General features: G+C 39.7%; 2 protein-coding genes across 14 annotated transcripts in view; one reads left to right on the top strand and one right to left on the bottom strand.

Moving 5' to 3' along the window:
* The window catches only part of LOC123768078 (metalloreductase STEAP4), a 460,818-nt gene that overhangs the window by 74,582 nt on the left and 367,693 nt on the right, over window positions 1-18,543 (top strand). Inside the window, exon 2 of one of the 4 annotated variants that reach the window (XM_069307069.1) lies at window positions 915-951. The exons of the other annotated variants lie outside the window; for them this stretch is intronic. The gene's annotated coding sequence lies outside the window, so the exon portion shown is untranslated. The remainder of the gene's footprint in view (window positions 1-914; window positions 952-18,543) is intronic. 4 annotated transcript variants of the gene reach the window in all.
* The window catches only part of LOC123768077 (uncharacterized), a 389,891-nt gene that overhangs the window by 8,293 nt on the left and 363,055 nt on the right, over window positions 1-18,543 (bottom strand). For 2 of the 10 annotated variants that reach the window (XM_069307065.1, XM_069307061.1), the window contains exons 2-3: window positions 11,319-11,493; window positions 8,451-8,709 (exon numbers count right to left, since the gene is read on the bottom strand). The exons of 2 other annotated variants lie outside the window; for them this stretch is intronic. The gene's annotated coding sequence lies outside the window, so the exon portion shown is untranslated. 6 more of the 10 variants (XM_069307063.1, XM_069307062.1, XM_069307064.1 and 3 more) reach the window with 6 other exon arrangements.

Here is an 18,543-nt window from a genome sequence, read left to right as displayed (position 1 = left end):
TGAGAACCTTCAAATCCAGGGATCCCATCACAAGGGTTGTATTATTCAAATCACTTGTGTTGCCCCGTCTTGAGTACTTTTCGATACTCGCTTTCCCCTTCAGAGCAGGAGAGATTGCTGAAATAGAGGGAATACAGAGAATATAACATAGACGAGATAAAGTACCTAAACTACTGGGACCATCTCAAAGTTCTCCAAATGTACTCCCTAGAAAGAAGATGAGAGATATAAAAAATATGCTGTACACGTGGAAAATACTGGAGGGCCAAGTCCCAAATCTACACAGTAAAATAACAACATACTGGAGTGAACGATATGGAAGAAAATGAAGAATAGAACCAGTGAAGAGCAGAGGTGCCATAGGCACAATCAGAGAACACTTTCTGAACATCAGAAGCTCACGGTTGATCAACATACTGTCAGCTGTTGAACAAATTATATAAATTAGAAATTATATAGAAGTGCTGGACCAACTGGGCTATGGTGGCTATGTTGCTCCAAGCAACAGCCTATTGGACTATGCTCTCACAAGAGCTTGGTCCAAGAGTAGAGTAGAAGAGAAGAACAACTCCCCCAACTTCATCCAGGTAACAGGGACTAAATGTAAATAACGCATACCATTACACATACATTCATATCCCATATGTCATTTCATGTGGGACACTGTATATCTGGTGCAGGTGATGAGTCACAATAACGTGGCTGAATTAATGATGACCAATGATGGTCATCATAATGATGGTTTGGTCATCACTGTATACGTGATTTTACGAAGTTGCAGGTTGCAGCTGTGAATGATTGCTGGAGCATGGTAATAGTTTACCCATTATATTGTATAGTGTAAATAACAATTAGACAACTGATAATTTTCTGTATACAGTATCTACACCTTCTTCCTCTCTCTTTTTCTCCAGGCTGATGTTTCTGCCCCCAAACAAAGTAGGAAATAAGGTAATGATGATGAATGATTGGATTATATGGAATGTGGGAATATGATACATAGGACACATGGAGTCAATATGGAGTTCCTTGGTATCTGTATACTAAATTATCATATACCCTTTTAGACTGAAAGCTTATTCTGTACACCACATCCCATTGTTTACATCAAATTCCTACATATGTCTACATATGCCTACATACGATTACAAATGTCATACATAAGTAGCATCAATGTGAGACGCACGAGCTGGGACAAGACTTAGGAAAATGGTTTGAAGTTGGGGACAGTGTTACCGCTGAGGGTCTTCAAGGTATATAGCATATTAGAAAATGAATGTTGTGATTATCTATACTGAATATGATTGCTTACTATCTACAACCTATTATCGCCTAGCAAAATGTTTAATACTAATAGGTTGTAGATAGTTTTTAGTTGTTGATCCTCAAGCATGGATCCTTTAAGATATGAATAGGCAATGAGCTGTACACAGGAAGAATTGTGGAATGAGGTACATAGCAATGGATTTTTAAATTTAACTGTTAAAGATACTTGATTGAAAAAGTTACATTTAAATTAAGGAGCTACTTGGATACTGAGGGTATATGAAATGTAAGGACATGTACAGTAGAACAAAGGAGAAACGTGGATTATAATGAATGTAGGGGGTGGGGGTGAAGGTGAGGTATGCAACATGTGCCCCTCTCTGACCATTCCACTTTTTTCCCAGGATGTCATTGTCCTTCCCAATTAAGACATACAATGTTAGTAACAGCACCTCTCGTCCTGTGGACTTAGACGATGACTCCTTAGATGATGCCCAACCACTTGGGCTGGAGGGTAGAATGACGGTCTCACTTTATGCAGGTCGGCATTCAATCCCCGACCGGCCAACTGGTTGTACACCATCCTTCCCCCTGTCCCATCCCAAATCCTTATCCTGATACCTTCTAAGTGCTACATACAGTAGACATAATGGCTTGGCACGTTCCCCCGATAATTCCCTCCCTCCCTCCTTTTTAGACAGCTCGGTACATAGTACGACAACAAAAAACTGGCACAAAGCCATCTCAAGACCAGGGCGAGTCCTGCCTTACTTGATTAGGAGCCAAGCAACACCATTGTGCATACTGCCACACCATCTTTGGTGACATGAAAGTTCTCAACACACTTTACACAGTATTGCCGTACCAACCTTCGCGTTTTTAATATGTGACATACATTAAAGCACAGAACTTTTTGTCAGTGTCAATTGTGCTGTCAGTGACACCCCACCAAACCTTGGTGACGTCACTGAACTTAGCAGGCAACGAGTCAGCTGCTCTACTTCTTTAGGCGACAGAATAAATCAGATTGAATTTTATTTAAAAGAAATGTATGTAGGCGTCCATAAAGTTGAGACATTTATGTGAAGGGCAAATGATGTGGATCTATATAACACTGGTTGATACCTGGTTGATGGGGTTCTGGGAGTTCTTCTACTCCCCAAGCCCGGCCCGAGGCCAGGCTCGACTTGTGAGAGTTTGGTCCACCAGGCTGTTGCTTGGAGCGGCCCGCAGGCCCACATACCCACATACATACGTATGTTGTGCATACACTGTTGCACAACACATTGCCTTTTTTGATGAACTGCATGCAAAGTGGATACAGGCACTCCAGTGTCATTAGCATGTATGAACAAAATATCCACTGTACCAGACAATAAATTCACCCACATTACTTGTTCAGTGCACAGGAAACATCAAATGTGGCAAATGTTTTGCTGGTCACATGTCCATGCTGCTAACAAGGTGACAGTTATTCTAGAAATGGACATGTTATACAGTGCTGTAGTAAACCCAGTCAAAGCAGAACCCAAAGTATGGGTAGGGTTCAGAACTCCACCCCATACATCCTACATCACACCTCAGCCCGTCCTCCTAAGGCTTCCCAACGTCAAGAAAATGGCCAATTTATAGTGTCCTCTCCTGACCTACCAGAGGACCCAAAACAGAAAATGGGACAGTACGTCACTTTTGCGAGCCGCTTTCATTTTCTAGTACGACAATTTATGGCCTTATGAAACGCATACAAACAAAAAGCGACGTTCTTTGTAGGTGGACAGGTTGAACACCTACATCTCGGACAAATGGAAAACAGAACCAGGCATTTTCTATAAATGTATTAAATGCATCCTGCATGTAAAGGATAAAATCCAGAGACTGAAAAAGGGGGGAGCAGATTCAGAGAATGAAAAGGAAATATGTGAAACACTGATGCCCCTCTAAGTTTTAGACCCGTATCATTGACAAGCGTGGTATTCATAACACTGGAAAAAATAGTTAAAACCAAATGAGTTTTTACTTGGAGAATAATGACATAATAACAAACAAACAGTATGGTTTTTGAATAGATAGATCCTGTATAACAAATTTACTTAGTTTTTATGACAAGAGCCACAGAGATTTTACATGAAAGTGATGGTTAGGTTGACTGTTTATCTGCACCCAAAAAAAAGAAGGATTTTGACAGAGTCCTACAAAAGAGGCTGTTCTGGAAACTGGAACAGGCTGAAGGGGTGACAGGCAGATTGCTGACAGGGATGAAAGATTTCCTGACAGAAAGATTACCATTTTTCTGTCAGGAAAGGGCCGTAATCAGAGGCAATGTATAACACTGGAGAAATGTTACTAGTGGGGTATCACAGGGTTCAGTTCTTGCACAGGTAATGGTCATCATCTGTATAAACAATCTACTAGAAGGAATACAATTATAAGAACAGTTTTGATGATACTAAGCTTCTGAGGTAGATAAGAGACTTAGACAATTGTCATGCCCTTAAAGATGATTTGAACCAACTAAGTGAATGGAGCAATACTTGGTAAATGGAATTCATTGTGAATAAATGTCATGTTATGGAACGTGAAATAGGAGAAAATAGGCCACACACACACACACACACACACACACACACACACACACACACACACACACACACACACACACACACACACACTGTATGAATGTATGCCAAATTTTTAAAACTATACGAGGAAGGCACACAAACATTCATACCAAAACAGAGATGCAGGACCAGAAAACAGGATTGGTTCGACAGAAATTGTGAGAGGGCAAGAGACCAAAAGACACAAAAATGGAATCAGTATAGGAAGAGGCCAAACCCCCAAACATACCAGCGATACAAAGATGCGAGAAACAACTATACAGCAGTAAGGAGAGAGGCAGAAAGAAATTTTGAAAAAGGGATAGCAGATAAATGTAAAACAGAACCGGGCCTATTCTACAAATTCATAAACAACAAATTGCAGGTAAAGGATAATATCCAGAGGTTGAAAATGGGAAACAGATTCACGGAAAATGAAAAGGAAATGTGTGAAACATTAAATGAAAAGTTCCAAAGTGTGTTTGTACAAAATGAAATCTTCAGAGAACCAGACACAATAAGAATTCCAGAGAACAACATAGAGCGGATAGAGGTGTCTAGAGATGAAGTGGAAAATATGTTAAAGGAGCTCGGGAAGAACAAAGCACCTGGCCCAGATGGCGTTTCACCATGGGTTCTGAGAGAATGTGCATCTGAGCTCAGCATTCCACTTCACCTGATCTTTCAGGCATCCCTGTGTACAGGAATTGTAGCAGACGTGTGGAAACAGGCTAACATAGTTCCAATCTACAAAAGTGGCAGCAGGGAAGACCCCCTCAATTATAGACCTGTATCATTGACAAGTGTAATAGTGAAAGTATTGGAAAAGCTAATCAAAACTAAATGGGTAGAACACCTGGAGAGAAATGATATAATATCAGACAGACAGTATGGTTTTCGCTCTGGAAGATCCTGTGTATCGAATTTACTCAGTTTCTATGATCGAGCCACAGAGATATTACAGGAAAGAGATGGTTGGGTTGACTGCATCTATCTGGACCTAAAAAAGGCTTTCGACAGAGTTCCACATAAGAGGTTGTTCTGGAAACTGGAAAATATTGGAGGGGTGACAGGTAAGCTTCTATCATGGATGAAAAATTTTCTGACTGATAGAAAAATGAGGGCAGTAATCAGAGGCAATGTATCGGAATGGAGAAATGTCACAAGTGGAGTACCACAGGGTTCAGTTCTTGCACCAGTGATGTTTATTGTCTACATAAATGATCTAACAGTTGGTATACAGAATTATATGAACATGTTTGCTGATGATGCTAAGATAATAGGAAGGATAAGAAATTTAGATGACTGTCATGCCCTTCAAGAAGACCTGGACAAAATAAGTATATGGAGCACCACTTGGCAAATGGAATTTAATGTAAATAAATGTCATGTTATGGAATGTGGAATAGGAGAACATAGACCCCACACAACCTATATATTATGTGAGAAATCTTTAAAGAATTCTGATAAAGAAAGAGATCTAGGAGTGGTTCTAGATAGAAAACTATCACCTGAGGACCACATAAAGAATATTGTGCAAGGAGCCTATGCTATGCTTTCTAACTTCAGAATTGCATTTAAATACATGGATGGTGATATACTAAAGAAATTGTTCATGACTTTTGTTAGGCCAAAGCTAGAATATGCAGCTGTTGTGTGGTGCCCATATCTTAAGAAGCACATCAACAAACTGGAAAAGGTGCAAAGACATGCTACTAAGTGGCTCCCAGAATTGAAGGGCAAGAGCTATGTGGAGAGGTTAGAAGCATTAAATATGCCAAAACTAGAAGACAGAAGAAAAAGAGGTGATATGATCACTACGTACAAAATAGTAACAGGAATTGATAAAATCGACAGGGAAGACTTCCTGAGACCTGGAACTTCAAGAACAAGAGGTCATAGATTTAAACTAACTAAACACAGATGCCGAAGAAATATAAGAAAATTCACCTTCGCAAATAGAGTGGTAGACGGTTGGAACAAGTTAAGTGAGAAGGTGGTGGAGGCCAAGACCGTCAGTAGTTTCAAAGCGTTATATGACAAAGAGTGCTGGGAAGACGGGACACCACGAGCGTAGCTCTCATCCTGTAACTACACTTAGGTAATTACACTTAGGTAATTACACACACACAGTTTTAGTTGATTGACAGTTGAGAGGCGGGACCAAAGAGCCAAAGCTCATCCCCCGCAAGTACAATTAGGTGAGTACAATTAGGTGAGTACACACACACACACCCTTCAAATTATGTGGAAAGGAACTCCACAGAACTAAAGAACTCTTACTCAGCAAGAGATGTAGGGGTAGTTCTGGATAGTAAGTAGACTGTCACCAGAAGATCACATTAAGAACAGTGTGAGGAGGAGCATATGCTACACTTTCTTACTTCAGAATTGCTTTTAAATACTGTACATGGATGGTGAAATATTAAAGAAACTGTTCACAACTTTTGTGAGACCAAAATTGGAATATGAAGTACTTGTATGGTGCCCAAATTTCAAGCAGCACATCTATAAACTGGAAAAGGTGTGAAGACGTGCTATGAAATGGCTTCCGGATCTGAAAAACAAGAGCAACAAGGAGAGGCTAGAGGTGTTAAATATGCCAAAGTTAGAAGACAGAAGAAAAGGAGGCATTATACAGTACATACATAATAGTAACAGGAATTACCAAAATTGACAAAGAGGAATTCCTGAAACCTGCAACTTCAAGAACAAGAGGACACAGAGTCACGGTAAGGAAACAAAGGTGCCAAGAAAATATTAAACAAAGGTGCCAAGAAAATATTAGAAAGCTCTCTTTTTGCAGAGCGATTGACGATTGGAGCAAGTTATGTGAAAAGACGGTGAAGGCCAAAACTGTCACTGTAGTTTCAAAGCATTATTTGACATAGAGTACTGGGAAGACGGGACATCACGAGCGTAACTTTCATCCCATAACTACACTTCCAGGATGGTAGGTAATTACTTTCCTACCCCAAGAGATTTGTCCTTACAAATATCCTACATTCACTTCTAAGATTCACTTCCCCAAAACTCCCACTCCATGTCTTTCGGTGATAACTTCCTTCCCACAGCACTAGAACATACCACTGAAACAATAATTAAAACCCTCCTTACCAAGTTGCCACTGGCAAAGCACGTGCTGTTGATGCTAAACAAGGCCTCATGGTAGACCACAGCGATGGTATCACTGACAACCACACTTCCACAACACTTGATCGCATTTCACCCATCATCAGCTTGGGGTTCACCCTGTACCATACACCCACTCAGAAAAACGTTCAGTGGTTTGCAACTAGATTAGTACCAGAATTGAGGGGTTTTTTGTTACGAAGACAGATTGAGTAAGCTCTCCTCTCACAACCGTATAAAACAGAGGGGATATAATGACTGAATGCAAGATCCTGAGGGGGGAAAACTCTCCTGAGGGAGAGTTGACAAAGAAAGTCAATATAAATTTAAAAGAGGTAGGACAAGGGGCCACCAGTGGAAGCTGGGATGCACAATTGAGTCGTAGAGATGTAAACTTTTCGTTCCCTGTGTTGGTGGTCGGCAAGTGGAAAGAAGAGATGTTGAACCCAATTCCATCCACAACTTTAAGAAACAATATGATGAAAATGCTAATGTTGAGTGAGAGAATTGGCATGCCAGGTATGAGTGAGAGAATCCGCATACAGCAGTCTCGGGAGATAAACCAGCTATATTTCCTGCTAGGCATAAACTAGTAGGAAACAGGAGATAAAAACCTAGACCTCAATCCCCCCCCCCATTGTCAATGATAGGTAAGTACCCAGTCCCAGTGCCAACAAAGCTTCAAGACAAGTAGGTCCTCCTGACAGCCACTCCAACTCCATCCTTGTATTCTCTACACATGTGGACACAAGTGTCAAATATGTGAAACTTTAACTAAGCTCTCAACCTGCTATGTTAAAAAAAAACATTGTAACAAATCCTTCATCCATAATGACTATGCAAATTCTTCCTTTCCTACAAAAGTTCTCCTCTCCTAGTTCTACTTCCAAAACTCAGACATGAAGACGTTTTGAGTCACAAAAACGTGGCTGAAAATCTGATGACCAAACTACACACCAGAACTGTCATCTTCTAGTGTGTGGTTTGGTCCTCAAAAACATAAATGTCCCATCCTATAGTTTCCACATTTACTATAAATCCAATAATTTTTGAGTTTCCCCTGATGTAAGAAAATGAAATTGCTGATTCTGCACTACTGGCAAGCGTCTGACATAATCACATCATCTTCCATTACTACTGCAAGCCCATACAAAATGTGAGCAATAATATTTGCGTCTAACCTGCCCAGTGAGAGTGATGCGTCTCCAGCAGATGTGCCTCACGCAAGGCAACTCGTGCAGTCATCAAGAAGAGAAAAACCTTTCTGCAAATTGCACGCATTACAAAAAAAAAAGTGAACAATGGGAAAGGTCTGACGTGAAGATTTTAGATAAAGTTGCTCAAAATTTAAAGGCAAGGCAAACCATGCTAGAAATTAAAATGTAAATCAACAAGTTGAGAACTAATTATCAAAATGTTACCCAAGGGAACAGGGAATACAGTATACAGTGGTACCTTGGTGTACGACTGCCCTAGAGTACAATTTGTTTTGGTATACGATGTCAATTTCATCATAAAATTTGAATTGGTGTACAACGTTTTCCGTGGAATGCGACGTCTGTTGATACGTGTATGGGTCGAACGAGCACGTGGTGCTGAGGGTACTGGGTGAGGCACGCTCAGTTGTTTACCAGTGTATCCCGCAGAGTGACGATTGTGATCGCGCTTCAATTCTTTGTAAAGAATTTCATTGTTTTTCTGCTTTTTTTGGTTTCTGAAAATAAAAGTTATTATTATATATCATGTCAAGGGTCCCAAAAAGGTCAGTGGCAAAGTTCAGCCTAAGAAAATAGTTGTGAGGATGACGATAGAGGAAAAACAAAGAGATCATTCATAGTGAATGAATGTGGTGTCTTGCTATAGTTAAAACATAGCGAAAAACAAATGTCTTTATACAGATTCTTAGTAAGACGAACAAGCAGTGAGCCACAAATAGGTCCTAGTGGTATGCCTACAAAACGTAGGAGAGTGAGTACCCCAAAAAAGTCATCACTGCCCGATGTTATAATGGAAGGGAACTTCCCTTCCAAACACTAACACCTCTCCTCCTCACCGTCTTCTATACACCAACAAGAATCCTCAATAAAGGCAAGATATACATACTGTACTGTAGTACAAAATATGAGTGGTATTTGGTATCAAATGTATTTGTAAGATAATATTTTTGGGTGTGTGGAACAGATTAATTCAATTTACATTATTTATGGCAAAATTTGTTTGGGTTTACGAGTTTTTGGTGTACAATGTGTCTCTGGGATCAAATTAGAATCGGAAATGAAGGTTCTGTACCACTGTATATATAACAGTAAGGTACATACGTTGACCAGACCACACACTAGAAGTTGAAGGGACGACGACGTTTCGGTCCGTCTTGGACCATTCTCAATCGACTTGAGAATGGTCCAGGACGGACCGAAACATCGTCGTCCCTTCAACTTCTAGTGTGTGGTCTGGTCAACATACTTCAGCCACGTTATTGTGACTCATCGCCTGCATAAGGTACATACCCCTAGTTGATTTTTAGTTTTAAACTGGATTACCTTGAGGATTTTAAAAATATCTAATTAGGTTAACTTTATTGTAATATTTCTTGGTTGACAATAGTTTAATAAAAAAAATGTCATTTAACAGTACAAATACTGTAAACAATTTATTATTTTATATATTATAAAAATTCTTGCATATATTCTACCTTTTGTGACAGAAGTTCTCGTTCTATAATTAAGAACATCTGCCTGCTTCTTATTTTGTCTTACAGGTTGACAAAGTACTGTACATTACAGTACAGTTGCACAAAATGTGTCCACAGGTTGTAAATGTCCCATTTAAGAGCCCCTAGCAGAACTATAGCTAAGCAATTTGTACAAGAACCCTCTTAAATGTATGGGTCTTGGAGTACAATAGTCAGCGTAGCAGTCACAATCGAAAAGCCCCATGATCAATTCCAGCAACATAAGAGAAATATTCAGGCAGTTTCCTTTCACCCGATTCCTATGTTCACCTAGCAGTAAATAGGTACCCAAGGAGCAATGTAACTATTGTAGGTTGCAACCTGGGGATAGATCAATAGTTGTCCTACATTAATACAACTATATAGGAACATTTAGTCAAACTAAGGCCATATTTTACTTAGCAAAGATTTGTAAGGCCACAGTGTTTTGAGCAGAATAATAATATGCTGTAAAAGATCCATTTATATTATAGTGGCTTATGGTAAAAGCTCCACATGAACTAACTTAAGCATTTAAATACACATGTGCTGTATTATAACAAAACAAGAGAAGAGAAAAATAAATATTTTCTGAATCAATGAGAACTTTACCATAATTTTAGAATTAGGTTGCATTTTAATGTAACTAGAGTATATTGTGTTGTGTCGTGTGTGTTTTACATAAATGTTATTAAAATATTTTTGATAGATTTTGAAATACCCTTAATAAAGCTCAATTTTATAAAACTTATCTAATTATAATTTGGAGGTACAGTACAGTATAAAGCGAATCACTCGTTGTAGTAGTCCCGACGGTAGTACAGTCAGGTTCATTCTCGACGCACAATAAAAAATTCTGGGTTCAAATCCCAGGCAGGACAGAAATGGTTGGGCACATTTCCTTTCACCTAATGCCTCTGTTCACCTAGCTGTGAGTAGGGCCTCAGGAGGTAATCAGCTTGTTGTGGGGGTTGCATCCTGGGCAGGGTCAGTAATTCGGCCTGGGGGGGGGGAGGCGGGGGACCTCGATAAAAGCCAAACGTGTATGAATACACTCTGGCTTCCTGTCCCCTGACACAATGAATTATTAATTATATCATACCCTGATTATTTAAATTTTGTTCCCAGTTTCATTATTAAGTGTAATTGTAGATCAAAAAGCATAAAATTACCTTTCATACATTCATACTGACCCTCAGTTGGTCTTTCCAATATTATTATTATTGTTTGTTTCATTTTTTCCCGTAGTTTCACAACATTCAGTTAATTTCTTGTCATCCTTTTCAACTTTAACATTGTCTAGTATATCTTTCTCTTCTAACTCATCACATTCATCCGTAATTTCAGTATTTTCTTTATATAGGAAGTGTCTATGGTCGCCTAAACATCGAAAGTGTATTGCTAACAAGGCAAAAACACATGGATCTTTGTAAATGACAATTCCTCTGAAAAAGGTTATGGAGTATATAGTTTCATAGCAGATATAATACATGTAATTATATCTGTATGAGTTTGAGTTTAAATTATGTAGCATTTGAAATAAGCCGATTATATAGAGCAAGAAAAACACAATGAGTATAAACCATGAAACTCGTTTCCAAGGTCTTTCATGCCTGAGATCTGAGAGTGTGAGCACCTTCTGGTCAGAGCGATAAAGAGCCCATCGCACTAAAGCTCTATTGAATGGACGGAATTGGGTTATAGACTTCTTTCCATCTCTATCTTCATCTGCTTTCAAAAGGCTAACTTCTTCCAGATTTTCCATAAGCTTCGATTTCAACCAGGTTTCTGTAGAAAGGACAGTCATCATTACTGTTTGGCTTAAATATAAAAACATTATATTTGTTAAAATGATAATATTTTTATCATTTATAAATATGAAAACATTATATTCCATTTCTCTGGACCTACCAGTCCAGGTCCAGGTAAATGGAAGTGGTGCAGAGGAAAAGATCAATGCAGGGAGAAGTGCGGGTGCGAGAAAATCAATGCGAGTTGACTTGCCAGGAAAGTATTTAAAATAGACAAGGATGAAGAATACATAAAGGGTTCTAAATAACAGCCATGGGAATTAGTTACTAAACGGCTCCAGAAGTTAACGGCCGCCTGCAGTTAAAATCCCATAAAGGTAGTAATGGCATAGTTAAAATATCTAAAATAAGCATAAAATTAATGAGAGGACAGAAGCTAAAAAGAGAACATACATTACAGCGAACAATACATTACATTGTTAAGGGAGCCGGCCGGCCGAGCGGACAGCACGCGGGACTTGTGATCCTGTGGTCCTGGGTTCGATCCCAGGCGCCGGCGAGAAACAATGGGCAGAGTTTCTTTCACCCTATGCCCCTGTTACCTAGCAGTAAAATAGGTACCTGGGTGTTAGTCAGCTGTCACAGGCTGCTTCCTAGGGGTGGAGGCCTGGTCGAGGACCGGGCCGCGGGGACACTAAAAAAAAAAAAAGCCCCGAAATCATCTCAAGATAACCTCAAGATACAGTATACCATTTATTCATGAATATACAAGCAACAGTGAATTGGATGACATTACTAATGACACAAACAAATGCTGTTCACATGTCAGACTCTGTATTGTATTGGTTTTTGTGCAGAATGTATGAGGCTGTGTTGTAAATATTTCCGTATCTTCAAATTTGAATCCGAACATGTAGGTCATGGCCTGGTAATCGGTGATACATGGTATATACCTGACGGAATACAGTAGTTAAGTCACTTGATAATCCCCCGTGGTGAGTTGGTAACACACTCACCTGGTATTTCGCGAGCGCTTTGGTCTGGATTCGTATCCTGGCCAGGGAGGATTGACTGGGTGCCACTCCTTAACTGAAGCCTCTGTTCACCCAGCAGTGAATGGGTTGTTAAATGATTTGGCGGGTCGTATGCCGGGGAAAATTAGGATTAAGAACTTGCCCGAAACACTTTGCGTGCTAGTGGCTGTACAAGAATGTAATAACTCTTGTATATACAGTATAAATAAATACAAAAAAAAATAAAATAATTAAACAAAACTTCATTTATACCGTTAAATTTTGGAATGAGAGCAAATGTTTCTACATCTCGTTGGCAACACGGTGGATAGGTCATTCCATGAGAAAGGGGGGATAGATACCCACAGTAAGGTTTCTTAAGTTCTACTTGAGACACATGAGTGAGATTGTGCTCATTTATAACCTCAACTGCTTGGAATACAATTGCCTATATCCAGCTATTTGCTGGCGTCCAGCAATCAGTACCTATAAAGACCTGTTAGCCTACACTGTATCTGGCAATCAGTACCTATAAAGACCTGTTAGTCTACACTGTCAGATAATAATAATAATTCATTGTGTTGGGGTACAGGAAGCCAGAGTGTATTCACACACATTACGTTTATATCGAGGTCCCCCCCCCTCTCCCCCCAAGGGTCGAATTACTGACCCCCACCCAGGATGCAACCCCTCAAGCTGACTAACTCCTGAGTACCTACTTACTGCTAGGTAAACGAAGACATTAGGTGAAAAGAAGTGTACCTAACCATTCTGTCCTGCCCGGGATTCGAATCCTGAATTCTCGATTGTGCGTCAAGAACAAACTCGACTGTACTACCGTGACCCATAGTATAGTATAGATAAAATGAAACCCCCAAAAAATTACAGAAGTTTTTCATAAGTACTGTAATAACATTAAAACATGAGAGATATCTAATACAAAGGTTAAAATAATACATACTTATATTGTTCAGTTTTCAATGCCTGTACATGCTTCTGACGAAAATCATAAGAAACTACATTAATTTTTTTATCGTCAAATTTAAGGGGTTATACAAGTACTTGTACAAGTTATCCAGTCACTGACACCACATACTGTGCAGTACATGCCTCCAAATCAATTAATCACATACCAATGCACCATGTTACCTTGCATATTAAAAAATAAAGTAAATAATTCACCAGTTTGAAACCACTACCAAAGACTATTGTCATATCATGCTACCATATACAGTAGTATTAGATTTTCATGTTTGATGGTTCCCAAAGAATTAATCACCAAGCATTAGGGTAGCCAATGCCAGTGTCCACTCTGGGGGATGTAACAGTTATTATAGAAATGTTACCCAATAGTATTGAAAGAAAGGTGAGTATAATACTATATAGACAACAGTAAACTAGAGTTATACCAATGAAATTCCCCTTACAAACAATAATAATAATAATAATAATAATTTTTTATTCAGGTAAACTTACATACATTGTACATACAAAATGAGTTACAAACAGAATGATGGAGTTCTAGGTAGAGCTAGTATATACTATGCCTAAAGCCACTAAGAGGCACAGCATTTCGGGCAAGATGTGGGGAAAACTTAAGAACTAAGACTTAAAAACAATTGAGATCAAAAGCATGAATTGAACTGAATTAGGGAAATTTTTTTTATTTGAGTTCAATGGGAGACATGACTATCAGTCTGATAATACACCAGTCCAGATAGCCTACTGCGCTCCATACCTCTGTCCACCTACATATTTCATCTATAAACATGATTGGGGTGCCTTCTCTATGTCTATATTGAAGAGAAAACTATATGTTTTTTCTTGCTACACATATCATTGGTGTTTCCATTAGAAAGTCAGATGTAACACAAGCAAGGAGCAATGATTACTAAATCACACACCAGAAGATGAGAAGATGATGACGTTTCGGTCCGTCCTGGATCATTATCAAGTCGATTGTGATAATGGTCCAGGGCAGACCAAAACGTCGTCACCTCCTCATCTTCTGGTGTGTGGTTTAGCAATCATATCTTCAGCCATGTTATTATAACTCATCGCCTGTATAAAGAGCAATGGTTTCAAGCTCAGCAAGCCATAATGTAGGACAGAAGACAAGAGGCACTTTTTCACCCATAGGGTTATAAGTCCATAGAACTGCCTACCTGCCGATGCCATAAATGCCAAAACACTCCTGAAATGCAAAATCCAGCTCGATAAAATCATCCGGACAAATGGAGGAGGACCTGTCACACGCCACTGTCTTCCTGTCCTCGTTAAGACCACTAAAGAGATAGTGGCTCCTCAGGTAAAATAACTTTTTTTTTTTCATCTTGGACTGATGGGCTAAGAGTGTAGTGTGAGGTGGAGCAAAATTGCCATGATTCCAGTGTTTAAATTTATTTAATTTCAAATAAAAATAAGCCACTTCAAAGAAATAGATCAATTTTTGCTAAAATAATTTGATTTCAATTGATTTGCAGTTATTGTTGTAAGGTTATGTTAATTAACTCCCTAAGTTTGTCACATTTCTCACTTTCATAAGGTGGGGAAAGCATAGCCTGGAGAAAAAAGGTAAATGCTTCAGTGAAATAAAGTTATAGAACTTAACGAGAAAACTATCAATAGTCAATTCATTATATCATTCATACTAATCTACAGGACATCACATAAGGAGGCAGTCACAATCCAGCACCTATCCACAGTAGTATGCCACCATTTCATAAGATTAGGTGTGTACTGTAATCCTTGTGAAGTGTTATACACTATTCGTTACAAATAAATTCACTCCATCCATATAAACTTCTTCCACCCAACCTTATCCATTCCCATATCCTGTGTGTTGTTGTTGATGTTGTTAACCCACCCTTCCTCATACTATCGCTCATCGTGTCCATCCATTTTCCCTCCCTCAGCCTTGCTCTCCTCCTACCCTCAAGTTTACTCTATCAATACACTATCATCCATTTTTGTTCAGCAAGCCCTAACCATCTCCTTACACTTTTTTATTTGGTGTCTTGCAATTTACTGACTGGCATTTCACTTTTTTTCCACAACATTTTTGTAAGCACTTCTTTACGATTCGTGCCGTCTGCAAGGAGGTTTTCTCCTGGTGGATGAATGTGTGGTGATGTTCGGAGACACATTATTATTTTATGTTTTTTTTTTTTTGGCCACAGTGATTTATTGAACAATCAACTGCAGAAAGTGATTGTAGTGTTTTTAAAATACTAATCTAACCTACATACATAAATACAGACTTATGTCTGTCCTACATATAAACAGTAACCTGTTTATATTAATTCATTGTATCAGGGGACAGGAAGCCAGAGTGTATTCATACACATTAGGTTTATATCGAAGTCCCCCCCGCCTCCCCCCCAAGGCCAAAGTACTGACTCCTCCTAGGATGCAACCCCACAACAAGCTGACTAATTCCTGAGTACCAACTCACTGCTAGATGAACAGTGTATTAGGTGAAAAAAATGTGCCCAACCATTTCTGTCCCCCCTCTGCGATTTGAATCTGGAATTCTCGATTGTGCATCGAGAACGAACCCGACTGTATTACTGGGACCCTCAATTATATGTAGTAAGAGGTCCCCCCCCCCCCCCCCTTAATACATGTTTGGTGTTGAATGGCACTTTGAGGTTGATAACTTTTTGTTTTCAACTAATTCTGGCACTGTGATGTCTGAAGCAATGAAGAAAAGTGTTGACCTTCAACTTGAACTTCTCTTGAACTTCACAAAGGATGCAATATTCATATAAGTCTGTCGTGTATTTATAGCTGTATGCTGCTAGTTTGATATGTTCTAGCCTAAGTCTGGTGATTGTTATATTTAATATTTTGAGCCAAGTGTGTTGAAAAGCTTCCCAAATCATTTTTATGTTCCATAGTACGTTGAAAAGCATGACTAGTTTCATTTTGTTGTGATATTTTGAGTAAATATAGATTTTAGGACCTCTGTTTGCTCTACACAGGGAATTGGTTTGTGAACTTTTGCTAATTAATCAACAATTTAAGATTTTAGTATTATGCAGTGTGTTGGCATGTATTATCTGATATGTCAAATCCTTGTGAATGGTGTTGGTGGAAGTATTATAGGCAAAGCTAGACTCACTCTCTGCATGTACTGGAGGAGTATGCAATGGTTTGTCACCTATGGAATGCCTACTCACCAAAGCTGCGAGTGCCAAGGTATTATTGTCTACACTTGATAATTCAGATTCCGGTAATCCAAATCTTCGAGTAATCCGAATGAATTGATGTTAACATGTTTTACCTTTTTTATTTTTTAATTCGAACAGTGATTTGGGTTTGCAACCAGCCTTGGAATATTAGATTTCTGGACAACTTGATGGTTATATTGCCAGATTTAAAGAGACACATCACCATGAAGAGGAAAGTTTTCAGTGAAAAATTGAGTACAGATACAAGTAGGCGAGCCATTCAAACAAAAATTAAGAACGTGAAATTTTTCTAACAATCTATATCAGAATCAAATCCTTATCAGTGATGAAACAGGTCTGCATTGGAAGAGTTTGCCTGAAAAACTGTAGCTCTGAGGAGTGAGGTAAGTGTGCCAAGGTGTAAAGTGATAAAAAAAGTTATCAGCAATGGTGTATGTGTGTCAATGCAAATGGCACACACACACAACCATGTGTGCAATTGTTGGCAAATCCAAGAAGCCAAGAGCCTTAAAATATTGCTTGAACTGCTTCTGAAATATAATAGCTCAAAGAATGCATTGTTTACCTTAAGGTGGGTACCTTGAGGTGCTTCCGGGGCTTAGCGTCCCCGTGGCCCGGTCGTCGACCAGGCCTCCTGGTTGCTGGACTGGTCAACCAGGCTGTTGGATGCGGCTGCTCTCAGCCTGACGTACAAATCACAGCCTGGTTGATCAGGTATCCTTTGGAGGTGCTTATCCAATTCTCTCTTGAACACTGAGAGGGGTCGGCCAGTTATGCCCCTTATGTGAAGTGGAAGCGTGTTGAACAGTCTCAGGCCTCTGATGTTGATAGAGTTCTCTCTCAGAGTACCTGTTGCACCTCTGCTTTTCAACGGGGGTATTCTGCACATCCTGCCATACCTCCTGGTCTCATGTGATGTTATTTCTGTGTACAGGTTTGGGACCAGCCCCTCTAATATTTTCCAAGTATAGATTATTATGTATCTCTCCCGCCTGCGCTCAAGAGAATACAGATTTAGGCTCTTTAGTCAGTCCCAGTAGTTTAGATCCAAGAACCAAGAGATCTTTCTTCCATGGTTTCATTATTTTTTTTTTTTTTTGAGGAAATTAAAATCAAGAAACACAAAGCAAAGCCAAATGAAGTTCGGGCTTTGCTCCTGCTTAATAATGTACCTCTCCACTACCCTTATTGATGCCTTAACTTCACATGATGGGAATTTAACATGCATAGCACTGCCTCCTAATACCACCTCTCAGTAGGTGAGTGTGCCGAAAGAAGACGGGCAGGGTGTGAGTGTGTGCTAGGAGGAGATGGGTAGGGTGTGTGTGTGTTAGGAGATGGGCAGGGCATGTGTGCTAGGAGAAGACAGGCAGGGCATGTGTGCTAGGAGGAGATGGCCAGGGTGTAAGTGTGTGCTGGGAGGAGACAGGCAGGGCATGTGCTAGGAGGAGACGGGCAGGGCATGAGTGTGTGCTGGGAGAAGATTAGGGTGTATATGTGGGGTGTAGTGGGCAGAGCTTGAATGTGTGATGAAAGAAGAAGGTTAAGGGTGCGTATGTGTTAGCAGGTGATGGGTAGGGTGTAAGTGTGTACTGGATGTGTGTGTGTGTGTGTCCTGCAAGGAGATGGGCAGTGCATGTGGGGGAGGGTGTGGGAGACATGGGATTGGTGTGTGGAGGTGAGGGAGGTAGATTATGTATGAAGATGTTTACAGTATTTACCTAAGACAGTACGTATTGAAAATTGTTACAGTAATGAGGGAGACTAAGAGTGTGTGTATGGAGAGAGAGAAAGAGAGGGTGTGTAAGCAGACTCTCAGGTGTGTGATAAGAGACCTGGCCACTGTATAGGATACCTGGTGGTGCCTGGGTCTATAGCAGG

This window comes from Procambarus clarkii, chromosome 59, assembly GCF_040958095.1.
Source record: "Procambarus clarkii isolate CNS0578487 chromosome 59, FALCON_Pclarkii_2.0, whole genome shotgun sequence".
Lineage (NCBI taxonomy): Eukaryota > Metazoa > Arthropoda > Malacostraca > Decapoda > Cambaridae > Procambarus > Procambarus clarkii.
The sequence above is the reverse complement of the archived record's forward strand: the minus strand, read 5'-3'. Positions and strand labels throughout refer to the sequence as shown.